General features: G+C 46.1%; 7 non-coding genes across 7 annotated transcripts; all 7 read left to right on the plus strand.

The window, feature by feature from the left end:
• The first annotated feature begins 2,013 nt into the window (after positions 1-2,013).
• On the plus strand, positions 2,014-2,204 carry LOC130310058 (U2 spliceosomal RNA). The gene has a single exon (XR_008858622.1). It is a non-coding gene; the product is annotated as a U2 spliceosomal RNA (small nuclear RNA).
• Positions 2,205-4,300: 2,096 nt separating this feature from the next.
• On the plus strand, positions 4,301-4,491 carry LOC130310037 (U2 spliceosomal RNA). Its single transcript, XR_008858601.1, has one exon. It is a non-coding gene; the product is annotated as a U2 spliceosomal RNA (small nuclear RNA).
• Positions 4,492-6,585: 2,094 nt separating this feature from the next.
• Positions 6,586-6,776, plus strand: LOC130310059 (U2 spliceosomal RNA). Its single transcript, XR_008858623.1, has one exon. It is a non-coding gene; the product is annotated as a U2 spliceosomal RNA (small nuclear RNA).
• A 2,093-nt stretch (positions 6,777-8,869) lies between these two features.
• On the plus strand, positions 8,870-9,060 carry LOC130310062 (U2 spliceosomal RNA). The gene has a single exon (XR_008858625.1). It is a non-coding gene; the product is annotated as a U2 spliceosomal RNA (small nuclear RNA).
• A 2,085-nt stretch (positions 9,061-11,145) lies between these two features.
• LOC130310063 (U2 spliceosomal RNA) lies at positions 11,146-11,336 on the plus strand. The gene has a single exon (XR_008858626.1). It is a non-coding gene; the product is annotated as a U2 spliceosomal RNA (small nuclear RNA).
• A 2,078-nt stretch (positions 11,337-13,414) lies between these two features.
• Positions 13,415-13,605, plus strand: LOC130310064 (U2 spliceosomal RNA). Its single transcript, XR_008858627.1, has one exon. It is a non-coding gene; the product is annotated as a U2 spliceosomal RNA (small nuclear RNA).
• Positions 13,606-15,698: 2,093 nt separating this feature from the next.
• On the plus strand, positions 15,699-15,889 carry LOC130310070 (U2 spliceosomal RNA). The gene has a single exon (XR_008858632.1). It is a non-coding gene; the product is annotated as a U2 spliceosomal RNA (small nuclear RNA).
• The last annotated feature ends 362 nt before the right edge of the window (positions 15,890-16,251 follow it).

The raw sequence follows: 16,251 nt of genomic DNA on the forward strand, positions 1-16,251 counted from the left end.
CTGCTGCAGCCAAAAAACAAAAGGTGGTGCTGCTGCTGCTGCTTCTGCTGCTTCTGCTTCTGCTTGTGTCTGGCCGCTGTTGGAGCGTCCAGGCACAGGACTTCTGCTGCTGCTGACTAAATGGCCTCCTTAATTGGATCATTTGAGTAGCCAGCACACCTGTGCAGGTAGGGCATGACATGATAGGCAGCTGCCTTGATAGCGGGTGGGTGCTGAATGTTCCTAATTGACAAAATAAGATTAATGCTTATGAAGAAATATAAAATCTCATCCCTTCCCCAATATCGCGCCACACCCCTACCCCTTAATTCCCTGGTTGAACTTGATGGACATATGTCTTTTTTCGACCGTACTAACTATGTAACTATGTAACATAACATGGGGGGGGGGGGGGGGGTCTCCTGGCTGTTCACACAGGTGTGTCATTGCTGTACATTGACCATGCATTGCTTCTGTGGTATTGCAAAGGCAAAGACAAATGCTTCCAGCCATCCATTGCACTAATGGATTGGTCATCAGCTGGCTGTCTATGTCCCGCATCAATATAGACCAAAGTATAGAGGGTTAGGCTATGCTATTGTGCACCTACCTGATGCATCAGAAGGTGCGAGGCCCTTGCTAAATTCTGTGCACAGACTTTGAGATCTATACTTTAGACTGTATCTAAACCTGCTCCAACATGGACTGACATTCTGGCCTACTTTCAGCCGATGCGACTTGTCTGTCGCTGAACAGTCGCTTTTTATGTATTCAGCACCTATGTATAATGTTGTAAAAATGCTCTAGAAGCTAAAGTCGCAGAAATGTCACACATATTTGGCCTGCAACTTTCTGTGCGACAAATTCAGACAGGAAAAATCAGTATAAATCCTTAGAAAATTATCCCCCAGTGTCTCCATCTGCTGGCGGTATTGAATAAGCATTGCTGCACTGATGGGGTATGCATTAGACGAAAAAAAAGAAGAAAAAGAAGAATAATACGCCCAGAAAAGAGGCGAAAAGGAGAAAAACGTAAAAAAACGTGAAAAAAAAGTAAGAGGAAGAGAAGGGAAAAAAAGGTGGAAATGGGTTTAAAAGTGATTTCGGCGGAGAAATATATATATATATATATATATATATATATATATATATATATATATACGCGCACACACACACATATATATAAACGTATTCTCCGTTGAGATATTGCAGCCGCTGCTGTGTCCAGGCCCAGGAGCCTTAGCACTGTGCTGTGATGTCACTCAATACCACTGACATCACTAGGTGTAAACAACATCTCTCCTTTGCTGTGTATGTGACTATGGAGCTGTTTGGTGATGTCGTCTATTATGGCCTTCATAGAAGCAACAGGAGATTGTTGCATCCATCTAGAACCCTCAGAACTACAGTGCTATGATGTCACTCACTTCCACAGGCCTTGCAGAGTGTAAACAACAACAACCCAGCTTTGTTGTGTATGTAACCATAGGGATTTGTGATGTCACCTAGAACCTTCACAGCAGCGACAGCTTTATGAGGAGCATCAGCACTGCTCTGCCTGAGCAGAACCATCACCGCCATAGGTTGTCAAATAACCCGGATTTAACCCACACAGGTAAGTCCAATGGGGTGCAGGCATGTCCTCTATGCTTACAGCTTCCCGTGGGTGTTGGTTTGATACCGTTTGGGGACAGCCAAGGAGGCATCTGCAGGCAACAAAGGTAGGTGTGTGCTTGTGTGTGTGTTTCCTATGCAGATCCTAAGCCCAGTGTCACATGCAAGTAGGAGGAGTAAGAAGGGTTCCTGGCAAATCCGGGTTATGGATTGCATTTAAAAAGGCCCCGTGGGAGTGCAATGGGCCCCTGTCTTGCTGCTTAGCAATAATGGTATGGGTTTAGGTTCTGCTGTGTGTACTGGTGGTTGACTGCCCCCCAGCCCAGAGTGTGCATGGAAAATTGTCTGGCAGCCTCCCTGACAGCAAGCAGTGATAGTGCCCATGAAGGGCACCTTGTTGGGCCCGCCCCTTTCACGGTTATCGCTTCTCGGCCTTTTGGCTAAGATCAAGTGTAGTATCTGTTCTTATCAGTTTAATATCTGATACGTCCCCTATCTGGGGACCATATATTAAATGGATTTTTGAGAACGGGGGCCGATTTCGAAGCTTGCTTCCGTCGCCCTATGCATTGACCCGATATGGCAGTATCTTCGGGTACAGTGCACCACCCCCTTACAGGGTTAAAAAGAAAGATTCCTACTTTCATTGCTACCTGCTTGCTGGCTAGCCAGCTAGCCAGCCCTGTGGGCCTTGCTGCTGCTGCAGCCAAAAAACAAAAGGTGGTGCTGCTGCTGCTTCTGCTGCTTCTGCTTCTGCTTGTGTCTGGCCGCTGTTGGAGCGTCCAGGCACAGGACTTCTGCTGCTGCTGACTAAATGGCCTCCTTAATTGGATCATTTGAGTAGCCAGCACACCTGTGCAGGTAGGGCATGACATGATAGGCAGCTGCCTTGATAGCGGGTGGGTGCTGAATGTTCCTAATTGACAAAATAAGATTAATGCTTATGAAGAAATATAAAATCTCATCCCTTCCCCAATATCGCGCCACACCCCTACCCCTTAATTCCCTGGTTGAACTTGATGGACATATGTCTTTTTTCGACCGTACTAACTATGTAACTATGTAACATAACATGGGGGGGGGGGGGGGTCTCCTGGCTGTTCACACAGGTGTGTCATTGCTGTACATTGACCATGCATTGCTTCTGTGGTATTGCAAAGGCAAAGACAAATGCTTCCAGCCATCCATTGCACTAATGGATTGGTCATCAGCTGGCTGTCTATGTCCCGCATCAATATAGACCAAAGTACAGAGGGTTAGGCTATGCTATTGTGCACCTACCTGATGCATCAGAAGGTGCGAGGCCCTTGCTAAATTCTGTGCACAGACTTTGAGATCTATACTTTAGACTGTATCTAAACCTGCTCCAACATGGACTGACATTCTGGCCTACTTTCAGCCGATGCGACTTGTCTGTCGCTGAACAGTCGCTTTTTATGTATTCAGCACCTATGTATAATGTTGTAAAAATGCTCTAGAAGCTAAAGTCGCAGAAATGTCACACATATTTGGCCTGCAACTTTCTGTGCGACAAATTCAGACAGGAAAAATCAGTATAAATCCTTAGAAAATTATCCCCCAGTGTCTCCATCTGCTGGCGGTATTGAATAAGCATTGCTGCACTGATGGGGTATGCATTAGACGAAAAAAAAGAAGAAAAAGAAGAATAATACGCCCAGAAAAGAGGCGAAAAGGAGAAAAACGTAAAAAAACGTGAAAAAAAAGTAAGAGGAAGAGAAGGGAAAAAAAGGTGGAAATGGGTTTAAAAGTGATTTTGGCGGAGAAATATATATATATATATATATATATATATATATATATATATATATATATACGCGCACACACACACATATATATAAACGTATTCTCCGTTGAGATATTGCAGCCGCTGCTGTGTCCAGGCCCAGGAGCCTTAGCACTGTGCTGTGATGTCACTCAATACCACTGACATCACTAGGTGTAAACAACATCTCTCCTTTGCTGTGTATGTGACTATGGAGCTGTTTGGTGATGTCGTCTATTATGGCCTTCATAGAAGCAACAGGAGATTGTTGCATCCATCTAGAACCCTCAGAACTACAGTGCTATGATGTCACTCACTTCCACAGGCCTTGCAGAGTGTAAACAACAACAACCCAGCTTTGTTGTGTATGTAACCATAGGGATTTGTGATGTCACCTAGAACCTTCACAGCAGCGACAGCTTTATGAGGAGCATCAGCACTGCTCTGCCTGAGCAGAACCATCACCGCCATAGGTTGTCAAATAACCCGGATTTAACCCACACAGGTAAGTCCAATGGGGTGCAGGCATGTCCTCTATGCTTACAGCTTCCCGTGGGTGTTGGTTTGATACCGTTTGGGGACAGCCAAGGAGGCATCTGCAGGCAACAAAGGTAGGTGTGTGCTTGTGTGTGTGTTTCCTATGCAGATCCTAAGCCCAGTGTCACATGCAAGTAGGAGGAGTAAGAAGGGTTCCTGGCAAATCCGGGTTATGGATTGCATTTAAAAAGGCCCCGTGGGAGTGCAATGGGCCCCTGTCTTGCTGCTTAGCAATAATGGTATGGGTTTAGGTTCTGCTGTGTGTACTGGTGGTTGACTGCCCCCCAGCCCAGAGTGTGCATGGAAAATTGTCTGGCAGCCTCCCTGACAGCAAGCAGTGATAGTGCCCATGAAGGGCACCTTGTTGGGCCCGCCCCTTTCACGGTTATCGCTTCTCGGCCTTTTGGCTAAGATCAAGTGTAGTATCTGTTCTTATCAGTTTAATATCTGATACGTCCCCTATCTGGGGACCATATATTAAATGGATTTTTGAGAACGGGGGCCAATTTCGAAGCTTGCTTCCGTCGCCCTATGCATTGACCCGATATGGCAGTATCTTCGGGTACAGTGCACCACCCCCTTACAGGGTTAAAAAGAAAGATTCCTACTTTCATTGCTACCTGCTTGCTGGCTAGCCAGCTAGCCAGCCCTGTGGGCCTTGCTGCTGCTGCAGCCAAAAAACAAAAGGTGGTGCTGCTGCTGCTTCTGCTGCTTCTGCTTCTGCTTGTGTCTGGCCGCTGTTGGAGCGTCCAGGCACAGGACTTCTGCTGCTGCTGACTAAATGGCCTCCTTAATTGGATCATTTGAGTAGCCAGCACACCTGTGCAGGTAGGGCATGACATGATAGGCAGCTGCCTTGATAGCGGGTGGGTGCTGAATGTTCCTAATTGACAAAATAAGATTAATGCTTATGAAGAAATATAAAATCTCATCCCTTCCCCAATATCGCGCCACACCCCTACCCCTTAATTCCCTGGTTGAACTTGATGGACATATGTCTTTTTTCGACCGTACTAACTATGTAACTATGTAACATAACATGGGGGGGGGGGGGGGGGGTCTCCTGGCTGTTCACACAGGTGTGTCATTGCTGTACATTGACCATGCATTGCTTCTGTGGTATTGCAAAGGCAAAGACAAATGCTTCCAGCCATCCATTGCACTAATGGATTGGTCATCAGCTGGCTGTCTATGTCCCGCATCAATATAGACCAAAGTACAGAGGGTTAGGCTATGCTATTGTGCACCTACCTGATGCATCAGAAGGTGCGAGGCCCTTGCTAAATTCTGTGCACAGACTTTGAGATCTATACTTTAGACTGTATCTAAACCTGCTCCAACATGGACTGACATTCTGGCCTACTTTCAGCCGATGCGACTTGTCTGTCGCTGAACAGTCGCTTTTTATGTATTCAGCACCTATGTATAATGTTGTAAAAATGCTCTAGAAGCTAAAGTCGCAGAAATGTCACACATATTTGGCCTGCAACTTTCTGTGCGACAAATTCAGACAGGAAAAATCAGTATAAATCCTTAGAAAATTATCCCCCAGTGTCTCCATCTGCTGGCGGTATTGAATAAGCATTGCTGCACTGATGGGGTATGCATTAGACGAAAAAAAAGAAGAAAAAGAAGAATAATACGCCCAGAAAAGAGGCGAAAAGGAGAAAAACGTAAAAAAACGTGAAAAAAAGTAAGAGGAAGAGAAGGGAAAAAAAGGTGGAAATGGGTTTAAAAGTGATTTCGGCGGAGAAATATATATATATATATATATATATATATATATATATATATACATACGCGCACACACACACATATATATAAACGTATTCTCCGTTGAGATATTGCAGCCGCTGCTGTGTCCAGGCCCAGGAGCCTTAGCACTGTGCTGTGATGTCACTCAATACCACTGACATCACTAGGTGTAAACAACATCTCTCCTTTGCTGTGTATGTGACTATGGAGCTGTTTGGTGATGTCGTCTATTATGGCCTTCATAGAAGCAACAGGAGATTGTTGCATCCATCTAGAACCCTCAGAACTACAGTGCTATGATGTCACTCACTTCCACAGGCCTTGCAGAGTGTAAACAACAACAACCCAGCTTTGTTGTGTATGTAACCATAGGGATTTGTGATGTCACCTAGAACCTTCACAGCAGCGACAGCTTTATGAGGAGCATCAGCACTGCTCTGCCTGAGCAGAACCATCACCACCATAGGTTGTCAAATAACCCGGATTTAACCCACACAGGTAAGTCCAATGGGGTGCAGGCATGTCCTCTATGCTTACAGCTTCCCGTGGGTGTTGGTTTGATACCGTTTGGGGACAGCCAAGGAGGCATCTGCAGGCAACAAAGGTAGGTGTGTGCTTGTGTGTGTGTTTCCTATGCAGATCCTAAGCCCAGTGTCACATGCAAGTAGGAGGAGTAAGAAGGGTTCCTGGCAAATCCGGGTTATGGATTGCATTTAAAAAGGCCCCGTGGGAGTGCAATGGGCCCCTGTCTTGCTGCTTAGCAATAATGGTATGGGTTTAGGTTCTGCTGTGTGTACTGGTGGTTGACTGCCCCCCAGCCCAGAGTGTGCATGGAAAATTGTCTGGCAGCCTCCCTGACAGCAAGCAGTGATAGTGCCCATGAAGGGCACCTTGTTGGGCCCGCCCCTTTCACGGTTATCGCTTCTCGGCCTTTTGGCTAAGATCAAGTGTAGTATCTGTTCTTATCAGTTTAATATCTGATACGTCCCCTATCTGGGGACCATATATTAAATGGATTTTTGAGAACGGGGGCCGATTTCGAAGCTTGCTTCCGTCGCCCTATGCATTGACCCGATATGGCAGTATCTTCGGGTACAGTGCACCACCCCCTTACAGGGTTAAAAAGAAAGATTCCTACTTTCATTGCTACCTGCTTGCTGGCTAGCCAGCTAGCCAGCCCTGTGGGCCTTGCTGCTGCTGCAGCCAAAAAACAAAAGGTGGTGCTGCTGCTGCTTCTGCTGCTTCTGCTTCTGCTTGTGTCTGGCCGCTGTTGGAGCGTCCAGGCACAGGACTTCTGCTGCTGCTGACTAAATGGCCTCCTTAATTGGATCATTTGAGTAGCCAGCACACCTGTGCAGGTAGGGCATGACATGATAGGCAGCTGCCTTGATAGCGGGTGGGTGCTGAATGTTCCTAATTGACAAAATAAGATTAATGCTTATGAAGAAATATAAAATCTCATCCCTTCCCCAATATCGCGCCACACCCCTACCCCTTAATTCCCTGGTTGAACTTGATGGACATATGTCTTTTTTCGACCGTACTAACTATGTAACTATGTAACATAACATGGGGGGGGGGGGGGTCTCCTGGCTGTTCACACAGGTGTGTCATTGCTGTACATTGACCATGCATTGCTTCTGTGGTATTGCAAAGGCAAAGACAAATGCTTCCAGCCATCCATTGCACTAATGGATTGGTCATCAGCTGGCTGTCTATGTCCCGCATCAATATAGACCAAAGTACAGAGGGTTAGGCTATGCTATTGTGCACCTACCTGATGCATCAGAAGGTGCGAGGCCCTTGCTAAATTCTGTGCACAGACTTTGAGATCTATACTTTAGACTGTATCTAAACCTGCTCCAACATGGACTGACATTCTGGCCTACTTTCAGCCGATGCGACTTGTCTGTCGCTGAACAGTCGCTTTTTATGTATTCAGCACCTATGTATAATGTTGTAAAAATGCTCTAGAAGCTAAAGTCGCAGAAATGTCACACATATTTGGCCTGCAACTTTCTGTGCGACAAATTCAGACAGGAAAAATCAGTATAAATCCTTAGAAAATTATCCCCCAGTGTCTCCATCTGCTGGCGGTATTGAATAAGCATTGCTGCACTGATGGGGTATGCATTAGACGAAAAAAAAGAAGAAAAAGAAGAATAATACGCCCAGAAAAGAGGCGAAAAGGAGAAAAACGTAAAAAAACGTGAAAAAAAAGTAAGAGGAAGAGAAGGGAAAAAAAGGTGGAAATGGGTTTAAAAGTGATTTCGGCGGAGAAATATATATATATATATATATATATATATATATATATATATATATATACGCGCACACACACACATATATATAAACGTATTCTCCGTTGAGATATTGCAGCCGCTGCTGTGTCCAGGCCCAGGAGCCTTAGCACTGTGCTGTGATGTCACTCAATACCACTGACATCACTAGGTGTAAACAACATCTCTCCTTTGCTGTGTATGTGACTATGGAGCTGTTTGGTGATGTCGTCTATTATGGCCTTCATAGAAGCAACAGGAGATTGTTGCATCCATCTAGAACCCTCAGAACTACAGTGCTATGATGTCACTCACTTCCACAGGCCTTGCAGAGTGTAAACAACAACAACCCAGCTTTGTTGTGTATGTAACCATAGGGATTTGTGATGTCACCTAGAACCTTCACAGCAGCGACAGCTTTATGAGGAGCATCAGCACTGCTCTGCCTGAGCAGAACCATCACCGCCATAGGTTGTCAAATAACCCGGATTTAACCCACACAGGTAAGTCCAATGGGGTGCAGGCATGTCCTCTATGCTTACAGCTTCCCGTGGGTGTTGGTTTGATACCGTTTGGGGACAGCCAAGGAGGCATCTGCAGGCAACAAAGGTAGGTGTGTGCTTGTGTGTGTGTTTCCTATGCAGATCCTAAGCCCAGTATCACATGCAAGTAGGAGGAGTAAGAAGGGTTCCTGGCAAATCCGGGTTATGGATTGCATTTAAAAAGGCCCCGTGGGAGTGCAATGGGCCCCTGTCTTGCTGCTTAGCAATAATGGTATGGGTTTAGGTTCTGCTGTGTGTACTGGTGGTTGACTGCCCCCCAGCCCAGAGTGTGCATGGAAAATTGTCTGGCAGCCTCCCTGACAGCAAGCAGTGATAGTGCCCATGAAGGGCACCTTGTTGGGCCCGCCCCTTTCACGGTTATCGCTTCTCGGCCTTTTGGCTAAGATCAAGTGTAGTATCTGTTCTTATCAGTTTAATATCTGATACGTCCCCTATCTGGGGACCATATATTAAATGGATTTTTGAGAACGGGGGCCGATTTCGAAGCTTGCTTCCGTCGCCCTATGCATTGACCCGATATGGCAGTATCTTCGGGTACAGTGCACCACCCCCTTACAGGGTTAAAAAGAAAGATTCCTACTTTCATTGCTACCTGCTTGCTGGCTAGCCAGCTAGCCAGCCCTGTGGGCCTTGCTGCTGCTGCAGCCAAAAAACAAAAGGTGGTGCTGCTGCTGCTTCTGCTGCTTCTGCTTCTGCTTGTGTCTGGCCGCTGTTGGAGCGTCCAGGCACAGGACTTCTGCTGCTGCTGACTAAATGGCATCCTTAATTGGATCATTTGAGTAGCCAGCACACCTGTGCAGGTAGGGCATGACATGATAGGCAGCTGCCTTGATAGCGGGTGGGTGCTGAATGTTCCTAATTGACAAAATAAGATTAATGCTTATGAAGAAATATAAAATCTCATCCCTTCCCCAATATCGCGCCACACCCCTACCCCTTAATTCCCTGGTTGAACTTGATGGACATATGTCTTTTTTCGACCGTACTAACTATGTAACTATGTAACATAACATGGGGGGGGGGGGGGGGGTCTCCTGGCTGTTCACACAGGTGTGTCATTGCTGTACATTGACCATGCATTGCTTCTGTGGTATTGCAAAGGCAAAGACAAATGCTTCCAGCCATCCATTGCACTAATGGATTGGTCATCAGCTGGCTGTCTATGTCCCGCATCAATATAGACCAAAGTACAGAGGGTTAGGCTATGCTATTGTGCACCTACCTGATGCATCAGAAGGTGCGAGGCCCTTGCTAAATTCTGTGCACAGACTTTGAGATCTATACTTTAGACTGTATCTAAACCTGCTCCAACATGGACTGACATTCTGGCCTACTTTCAGCCGATGCGACTTGTCTGTCGCTGAACAGTCGCTTTTTATGTATTCAGCACCTATGTATAATGTTGTAAAAATGCTCTAGAAGCTAAAGTCGCAGAAATGTCACACATATTTGGCCTGCAACTTTCTGTGCGACAAATTCAGACAGGAAAAATCAGTATAAATCCTTAGAAAATTATCCCCCAGTGTCTCCATCTGCTGGCGGTATTGAATAAGCATTTCTGCACTGATGGGGTATGCATTAGACGAAAAAAAAGAAGAAAAAGAAGAATAATACGCCCAGAAAAGAGGCGAAAAGGAGAAAAACGTAAAAAAACGTGAAAAAAAGTAAGAGGAAGAGAAGGGAAAAAAAGGTGGAAATGGGTTTAAAAGTGATTTCGGCGGAGAAATATATATATATATATATATATATATATATATATATACGCGCACACACACACATATATATAAACGTATTCTCCGTTGAGATATTGCAGCCGCTGCTGTGTCCAGGCCCAGGAGCCTTAGCACTGTGCTGTGATGTCACTCAATACCACTGACATCACTAGGTGTAAACAACATCTCTCCTTTGCTGTGTATGTGACTATGGAGCTGTTTGGTGATGTCGTCTATTATGGCCTTCATAGAAGCAACAGGAGATTGTTGCATCCATCTAGAACCCTCAGAACTACAGTGCTATGATGTCACTCACTTCCACAGGCCTTGCAGAGTGTAAACAACAACAACCCAGCTTTGTTGTGTATGTAACCATAGGGATTTGTGATGTCACCTAGAACCTTCACAGCAGCGACAGCTTTATGAGGAGCATCAGCACTGCTCTGCCTGAGCAGAACCATCACCGCCATAGGTTGTCAAATAACCCGGATTTAACCCACACAGGTAAGTCCAATGGGGTGCAGGCATGTCCTCTATGCTTACAGCTTCCCGTGGGTGTTGGTTTGATACCGTTTGGGGACAGCCAAGGAGGCATCTGCAGGCAACAAAGGTAGGTGTGTGCTTGTGTGTGTGTTTCCTATGCAGATCCTAAGCCCAGTGTCACATGCAAGTAGGAGGAGTAAGAAGGGTTCCTGGCAAATCCGGGTTATGGATTGCATTTAAAAAGGCCCCGTGGGAGTGCAATGGGCCCCTGTCTTGCTGCTTAGCAATAATGGTATGGGTTTAGGTTCTGCTGTGTGTACTGGTGGTTGACTGCCCCCCAGCCCAGAGTGTGCATGGAAAATTGTCTGGCAGCCTCCCTGACAGCAAGCAGTGATAGTGCCCATGAAGGGCACCTTGTTGGGCCCGCCCCTTTCACGGTTATCGCTTCTCGGCCTTTTGGCTAAGATCAAGTGTAGTATCTGTTCTTATCAGTTTAATATCTGATACGTCCCCTATCTGGGGACCATATATTAAATGGATTTTTGAGAACGGGGGCCGATTTCGAAGCTTGCTTCCGTCGCCCTATGCATTGACCCGATATGGCAGTATCTTCGGGTACAGTGCACCACCCCCTTACAGGGTTAAAAAGAAAGATTCCTACTTTCATTGCTACCTGCTTGCTGGCTAGCCAGCTAGCCAGCCCTGTGGGCCTTGCTGCTGCTGCAGCCAAAAAACAAAAGGTGGTGCTGCTGCTGCTTCTGCTGCTTCTGCTTCTGCTTGTGTCTGGCCGCTGTTGGAGCGTCCAGGCACAGGACTTCTGCTGCTGCTGACTAAATGGCCTCCTTAATTGGATCATTTGAGTAGCCAGCACACCTGTGCAGGTAGGGCATGACATGATAGGCAGCTGCCTTGATAGCGGGTGGGTGCTGAATGTTCCTAATTGACAAAATAAGATTAATGCTTATGAAGAAATATAAAATCTCATCCCTTCCCCAATATCGCGCCACACCCCTACCCCTTAATTCCCTGGTTGAACTTGATGGACATATGTCTTTTTTCGACCGTACTAACTATGTAACTATGTAACATAACATGGGGGGGGGGGGGGGGGTCTCCTGGCTGTTCACACAGGTGTGTCATTGCTGTACATTGACCATGCATTGCTTCTGTGGTATTGCAAAGGCAAAGACAAATGCTTCCAGCCATCCATTGCACTAATGGATTGGTCATCAGCTGGCTGTCTATGTCCCGCATCAATATAGACCAAAGTACAGAGGGTTAGGCTATGCTATTGTGCACCTACCTGATGCATCAGAAGGTGCGAGGCCCTTGCTAAATTCTGTGCACAGACTTTGAGATCTATACTTTAGACTGTATCTAAACCTGCTCCAACATGGACTGACATTCTGGCCTACTTTCAGCCGATGCGACTTGTCTGTCGCTGAACAGTCGCTTTTTATGTATTCAGCACCTATGTATAATGTTGTAAAAATGCTCTAGAAGCTAAAGTCGCAGAAATGTCACACATATTTGGCCTGCAACTTTCTGTGCGACAAATTCAGACAGGAAAAATCAGTATAAATCCTTAGAAAATTATCCCCCAGTGTCTCCATCTGCTGGCGGTATTGAATAAGCATTGCTGCACTGATGGGGTATGCATTAGACGAAAAAAAAGAAGAAAAAGAAGAATAATACGCCCAGAAAAGAGGCGAAAAGGAGAAAAACGTAAAAAAACGTGAAAAAAAAGTAAGAGGAAGAGAAGGGAAAAAAAGGTGGAAATGGGTTTAAAAGTGATTTCGGCAGAGAAATATATATATATATATATATATATATATACGCGCACACACACACATATATATAAACGTATTCTCCGTTGAGATATTGCAGCCGCTGCTGTGTCCAGGCCCAGGAGCCTTAGCACTGTGCTGTGATGTCACTCAATACCACTGACATCACTAGGTGTAAACAACATCTCTCCTTTGCTGTGTATGTGACTATGGAGCTGTTTGGTGATGTCGTCTATTATGGCCTTCATAGAAGCAACAGGAGATTGTTGCATCCATCTAGAACCCTCAGAACTACAGTGCTATGATGTCACTCACTTCCACAGGCCTTGCAGAGTGTAAACAACAACAACCCAGCTTTGTTGTGTATGTAACCATAGGGATTTGTGATGTCACCTAGAACCTTCACAGCAGCGACAGCTTTATGAGGAGCATCAGCACTGCTCTGCCTGAGCAGAACCATCACCGCCATAGGTTGTCAAATAACCCGGATTTAACCCACACAGGTAAGTCCAATGGGGTGCAGGCATGTCCTCTATGCTTACAGCTTCCCGTGGGTGTTGGTTTGATACCGTTTGGGGACAGCCAAGGAGGCATCTGCAGGCAACAAAGGTAGGTGTGTGCTTGTGTGTGTGTTTCCTATGCAGATCCTAAGCCCAGTGTCACATGCAAGTAGGAGGAGTAAGAAGGGTTCCTGGCAAATCCGGGTTATGGATTGCATTTAAAAAGGCCCCGTGGGAGTGCAATGGGCCCCTGTCTTGCTGCTTAGCAATAATGGTATGGGTTTAGGTTCTGCTGTGTGTACTGGTGGTTGACTGCCCCCCAGCCCAGAGTGTGCATGGAAAATTGTCTGGCAGCCTCCCTGACAGCAAGCAGTGATAGTGCCCATGAAGGGCACCTTGTTGGGCCCGCCCCTTTCACGGTTATCGCTTCTCGGCCTTTTGGCTAAGATCAAGTGTAGTATCTGTTCTTATCAGTTTAATATCTGATACGTCCCCTATCTGGGGACCATATATTAAATGGATTTTTGAGAACGGGGGCCGATTTCGAAGCTTGCTTCCGTCGCCCTATGCATTGACCCGATATGGCAGTATCTTCGGGTACAGTGCACCACCCCCTTACAGGGTTAAAAAGAAAGATTCCTACTTTCATTGCTACCTGCTTGCTGGCTAGCCAGCTAGCCAGCCCTGTGGGCCTTGCTGCTGCTGCAGCCAAAAAACAAAAGGTGGTGCTGCTGCTGCTTCTGCTGCTTCTGCTTCTGCTTGTGTCTGGCCGCTGTTGGAGCGTCCAGGCACAGGACTTCTGCTGCTGCTGACTAAATGGCCTCCTTAATTGGATCATTTGAGTAGCCAGCACACCTGTGCAGGTAGGGCATGACATGATAGGCAGCTGCCTTGATAGCGGGTGGGTGCTGAATGTTCCTAATTGACAAAATAAGATTAATGCTTATGAAGAAATATAAAATCTCATCCCTTCCCCAATATCGCGCCACACCCCTACCCCTTAATTCCCTGGTTGAACTTGATGGACATATGTCTTTTTTCGACCGTACTAACTATGTAACTATGTAACATAACATGGGGGGGGGGGGGGGGGTCTCCTGGCTGTTCACACAGGTGTGTCATTGCTGTACATTGACCATGCATTGCTTCTGTGGTATTGCAAAGGCAAAGACAAATGCTTCCAGCCATCCATTGCACTAATGGATTGGTCATCAGCTGGCTGTCTATGTCCCGCATCAATATAGACCAAAGTACAGAGGGTTAGGCTATGCTATTGTGCACCTACCTGATGCATCAGAAGGTGCGAGGCCCTTGCTAAATTCTGTGCACAGACTTTGAGATCTATACTTTAGACTGTATCTAAACCTGCTCCAACATGGACTGACATTCTGGCCTACTTTCAGCCGATGCGACTTGTCTGTCGCTGAACAGTCGCTTTTTATGTATTCAGCACCTATGTATAATGTTGTAAAAATGCTCTAGAAGCTAAAGTCGCAGAAATGTCACACATATTTGGCCTGCAACTTTCTGTGCGACAAATTCAGACAGGAAAAATCAGTATAAATCCTTAGAAAATTATCCCCCAGTGTCTCCATCTGCTGGCGGTATTGAATAAGCATTGCTGCACTGATGGGGTATGCATTAGACGAAAAAAAAGAAGAAAAAGAAGAATAATACGCCCAGAAAAGAGGCGAAAAGGAGAAAAACGTAAAAAAAACGTGAAAAAAAAGTAAGAGGAAGAGAAGGGAAAAAAAGGTGGAAATGGGTTTAAAAGTGATTTCGGCGGAGAAATATATATATATATATATATATATATATATATATATATATATACGCGCACACACACACATATATATAAACGTATTCTCCGTTGAGATATTGCAGCCGCTGCTGTGTCCAGGCCCAGGAGCCTTAGCACTGTGCTGTGATGTCACTCAATACCACTGACATCACTAGGTGTAAACAACATCTCTCCTTTGCTGTGTATGTGACTATGGAGCTGTTTGGTGATGTCGTCTATTATGGCCTTCATAGAAGCAACAGGAGATTGTTGCATCCATCTAGAACCCTCAGAACTACAGTGCTATGATGTCACTCACTTCCACAGGCCTTGCAGAGTGTAAACAACAACAACCCAGCTTTGTTGTGTATGTAACCATAGGGATTTGTGATGTCACCTAGAACCTTCACAGCAGCGACAGCTTTATGAGGAGCATCAGCACTGCTCTGCCTGAGCAGAACCATCACCGCCATAGGTTGTCAAATAACCCGGATTTAACCCACACAGGTAAGTCCAATGGGGTGCAGGCATGTCCTCTATGCTTACAGCTTCCCGTGGGTGTTGGTTTGATACCGTTTGGGGACAGCCAAGGAGGCATCTGCAGGCAACAAAGGTAGGTGTGTGCTTGTGTGTGTGTTTCCTATGCAGATCCTAAGCCCAGTGTCACATGCAAGTAGGAGGAGTAAGAAGGGTTCCTGGCAAATCCGGGTTATGGATTGCATTTAAAAAGGCCCCGTGGGAGTGCAATGGGCCCCTGTCTTGCTGCTTAGCAATAATGGTATGGGTTTAGGTTCTGCTGTGTGTACTGGTGGTTGACTGCCCCCCAGCCCAGAGTGTGCATGGAAAATTGTCTGGCAGCCTCCCTGACAGCAAGCAGTGATAGTGCCCATGAAGGGCACCTTGTTGGGCCCGCCCCTTTCACGGTTATCACTTCTCGGCCTTTTGGCTAAGATCAAGTGTAGTATCTGTTCTTATCAGTTTAATATCTGATACGTCCCCTATCTGGGGACCATATATTAAATGGATTTTTGAGAACGGGGGCCGATTTCGAAGCTTGTTTCCGTCGCCCTATGCATTGACCCGATATGGCAGTATCTTCGGGTACAGTGCACCACCCCCTTACAGGGTTAAAAAGAAAGATTCCTACTTTCATTGCTACCTGCTTGCTGGCTAGCCAGCTAGCCAGCCCTGTGGGCCTTGCTGCTGCTGCAGCCAAAAAACAAAAGGTGGTGCTGCTGCTGCTTCTGCTGCTTCTGCTTCTGCTTGTGTCTGGCCGCTGTTGGAGCGTCCAGGCACAGGACTTCTGCTGCTGCTGACTAAATGGCCTCCTTAATTGGATCATTTGAGTAGCCAGCACACCTGTGCAGGTAGGGCATGACATGATAGGCAGCTGCCTTGATAGCGGGTGGGTGCTGAATGTTCCTAATTGACAAAATAAGATTAATGCTTATGAAGAAATATAAAATCTCATCCCTTCCC

Source organism: Hyla sarda, unplaced genomic scaffold, assembly GCF_029499605.1.
Source record: "Hyla sarda isolate aHylSar1 unplaced genomic scaffold, aHylSar1.hap1 scaffold_1550, whole genome shotgun sequence".
NCBI classification, from domain to species: domain Eukaryota; kingdom Metazoa; phylum Chordata; class Amphibia; order Anura; family Hylidae; genus Hyla; species Hyla sarda.